Source organism: Dreissena polymorpha, chromosome 2, assembly GCF_020536995.1.
Source record: "Dreissena polymorpha isolate Duluth1 chromosome 2, UMN_Dpol_1.0, whole genome shotgun sequence".
Taxonomy (NCBI): Eukaryota; Metazoa; Mollusca; class Bivalvia; order Myida; family Dreissenidae; genus Dreissena; species Dreissena polymorpha.
In genome coordinates, this window is record NC_068356.1 from 19,544,995 (window position 1) to 19,549,326 (window position 4,332).

Genomic DNA, 4,332 nt, shown 5'->3' on the forward strand with positions numbered 1-4,332 from the left:
GTATGCACAGATAGTATTAGTCAATTTTTAGAGTTGTCCTAAAAGAACAACAATAATGTATATGTTTTTATGTAACATTAACTATTCAATATAAACTACAGCACTAATGCAAACAAGTTAACTACTAGTTGTTTGAATCTTACGTTGAAATGTTGAGCATTATACGATATTTATTTCTTAAATATGACCAAATTTGACTACTTTGTGAACTGTTAATTGTTTTGAAAACATATTTGCTCATGTATATCTAAGTATCATTAAAAAGAAGAACCGATACATATCAGTTAATTATATATATATATATATATATATATATATATATATATATATATATATATATATATATATATATATATATATATATATATATATATATATATATATGTGTGTGTGTGTATACAAACAGTATATCTTAAAGGCCTTACCTCTTTAATTTGTATGGTTCATAGTAAGCGTTCGCGAATACACCTTACTGAAATTAGAAATTTTACCACGAACAAAAAACGTGTCACGCGTTAACCTATGTAAATGAGATTTTCTTGATATGGATTACATAACAATTGTCAATGACGTACCAATCGTACCCAAAACCAACTCGTACAATTTGTAATTGAAAGGCCTTTTATGAACTGATTGAGTGACCTTTACCGATGTTATGAATACACCATTTATTTATAACAGTTTTACGGTGAAATTTGCACTCGTTTTATTGATTTTTAATCAGGCTGTATGTTTCAGAAACAATTCGAATTAACAATATAAGCCCCTTAACACTCACAGTAAACGAATACTTCGTAAAATATATCGTAAAATGATGTGAACCTATAAAAATAGAGTGTTCCTTATAGCATTTTCAAACTTTTTAACGCTAGCTGTTGTATGGTAACATAATTTAACGGGATACAACATGCTCGTTATTATTTTTTTGTGACAATATATTCCATGTGAATTTTCGGCGACGACATCCGAACATTTACGAGCGATCACGCGGACATAAAAGAAAGCACATGCAATTGCGCTCAAAATTACAGATAAAGATGAAAGAAACGCAGTTATGTATTGTCCCGCTTTTATTTATGCACGCTCTCTTCTCTTTTTTGCTGAATCGCTAAGAGCAGGACGTCCTCGCTTGAGCAAACAATTTTTATAACATAGTGATGATTCACGAGAACCACAGGTGATTAGCTTGTGGCTATGATATTTATTAGTGAAACATCATTTTGAATAATAAATAAGGATATTCATTTATGCGTTATATAAGACTGATATCGTGAAAATCGCTGCAAAATTGATGAAGTAGTGGCTGTTCAAACCGATGCACCCTGTTTTCGAGTGATTTCCAGTTTAATATATTGTTATATCGCGTTCGTTCGTAAATGTTCGTATATCTCCACGGGAAATTGACATGGAATATATTGTCACACATCGTAAAACGAGTATTTTGTATCTCGTTCAATCTGTGTAATCAGAAAACATCTACCATTGGAATTTTGGCGATTGTGTTAACTTTATTTTACAATATATTTTACGAAATATTCGTTGATTGGAGTTATTATGGGTCTTTAATTGTTAAATTTTATTAATTTCGATATCGGCTACCGATATCATTTACGGCCACGGAATAAACCTGTTTTTAAAATCAGCAATGTTTATGTAATGCATAAAAAATATACAGTACTACTGCTATTAGCATACATCATGCCAACGTTTTAAAATATTTAGCTAAACACACAATATGACCGTCAAAAACAGTGTTCATAACAATAACATATTCATTTGCGCACAACAAGGATATAAAATAACTCACACTCGAGTAATTATATATCATAGACAACAGTTTAAACTACAAGAAACCAGCCTTTTTTCGAAGACCTCATGGTATATTGATATTGAAAGCAACGGTATCAGGTTTCATACATCTCTTCAAATTATAATAAAATAATCTTCAAATTATGTTCAACAGATCGGTTTCAATATTTGGTCAAATCTGTCATTTTTGCTTTAAAACAAGATGCACAGTTAATGTTCAGATCAAGCTGAGACGTTTTCTCCCGATATTTTGTTTATTAAGTCCGTACCTTAATTAGTAATACGAATACTTTTTCAATTCTTTACCTTTATCAGTCGCGGCAAAAATATCTTTGTTTGATGATTAATAGTTCGTTTTGTTGGGTTTTTGAAATTGGACGCCTCCGATCGAAAAGAACATTATAATCAAGGTGAAAAGAACTAGCCAATTTACGTTATACTCCCTTATGTACTTGTTTTGTCTTAGCGTAAGGTTAATAATTTTTCAGATTTATTAAATAATGTGTACTGATATTGACAAAGCCATTACACTCCGTCACAGAGTGTAAGACGGTCTAGTTTAGACTGAAAATACCGGAGAAGTCTTTGGGGAAAATAAGTGTTAATATTTATCAAGTCCATGCGCTAGTTATGTAAAACAAACATGATCCGATCGGGATATATTACGTTCATCATAACATTAAAATTGTGCGGAAATGGACTTAAAGATGATAAATTCAAGTCAAGAATATTAAAATGTAATATACACTGCCCATCATACTCACATATGCATTCTTAACATTTACAAAAGCGTTAATATCACAGTAAGAGGCAACTTATTTCATAACAACATGTCAGTGTTAAACTTTTTAAAATTCTACTTACTTTAGATCGACCATAGAAAAACGAATAGAAAAGGTAGACCCAATATGATATAGAAAGTATAACCATATAACATCTTATAGATTTGTTTGTTTTAATAGAAAGTAAAACCATATAACATCTTTTAGATTTGTTTGTTTTAAATATAACGTCATAGAATGTCATAATTGTGTTTTTTATTCAGCAGATTGAACAAATACAATAATAAGAGCTTAACAAATCTGTTTCTTATATTTATGTAGGACTTTTTAGTCTGCTAGTTTTTCTCTTATTTATGATTTAAGGAGTATCGGAGTATTGTTTAAAACTATAAACCCACATAAGTGACACAAACAAAAATGTTATTGGTAAAGTCTGTTTTATTTGGCACAAGTATGTTTCGTGAAACTTAATTGAAATCAATAAATCATCGCGTGTGTGTGCAACTAATCGTGTTACATCCAGATTAGATTTCGTTTTATTATGTAAGGTCTTGTACTATTGTATTGGGAAAACCTTGTTGCTCAAGTCGGATCCATGTTTCTTGGCTTCATATGCTACGTTTTCTTTTGCGGATAATTCAATCCACCAGGACGAAAATTAAGTAATTCTTTGTTCGGTTTGAAGTGTAACCCAACCTAACAATTTCTGGTTTAAGTGAGCTACATTTTAGGAAACCTGACACACTTTTACAAGACCTATGGACAAAGGTTCTTGCAAGGCTTTCAAACACATTGTTTTGTCCACATTTCCTGAGAATGTCAAACTACCAACGCATTCTGCAACAACTAAATTATGGAAAAACAATATAATAAACTAGCAAAGGCTATTCGATAGTCTAAAAATGAAACAGGTTCGTGAACAGTTATTATTTTAATAATTATTATCAATAATATTATAATTTATATTATTATGTATATGTTGATGTAACCTTCTGCTAGATTCATTCGAAGCTTTTTTAATTTCCCGACAAAACGCAACGATGACTAAACTGAATCAGAAAATGCGTTGATAGGAGGGTTTGCTTGATATGAACACGATGTCAGACATCAGAGGGTGGCTAGATTGTTAAAACCAATTCAAACCGACATATTGAAATTTAATAAATGGTCATAGACAGTGCCCAATATAATGATCTATTAAACGCCAAAAGCATGGCTTTGACATAAATTAAATAGAGATGCAATATCGCTAACCAGATAAAGAATAACCATATTTATTTCAATATCGAAGTTACCTGAAACTCCAGTCGTGTACATGTATTGTTGTAGTTTTTTTTATGGTTACCTATTGTCTCTTGTAATTAGCTAGTGAGCGCTCGTTTTAGCGTTTCAAAAGCAAGTATGTGATGTAAGTAACACACTTTTTTATGCACCTGTTTTGAGCTCATGTCACATCTAACATTGTCTTTCATGTCATACAGATAAACCAACGTTTCAAAACAACGATGTACCATATTACATTTTACCCTCATAACATATATTGTGAGCATCCATCAAAGTGGACCTATATGTTATTTTGTTTCGTACAAATTCGTTGTAGAATATGTAATCAATTTATACAAGTCTAGAATGTGCATTCGTAGACATCAATTGTTTTGCAATAGTTACAATTGGAGATATATGAGTTTAAACATAATTTTTGTTTTACGAATAAAAGGGTTATTAGCATGTGAACATATTG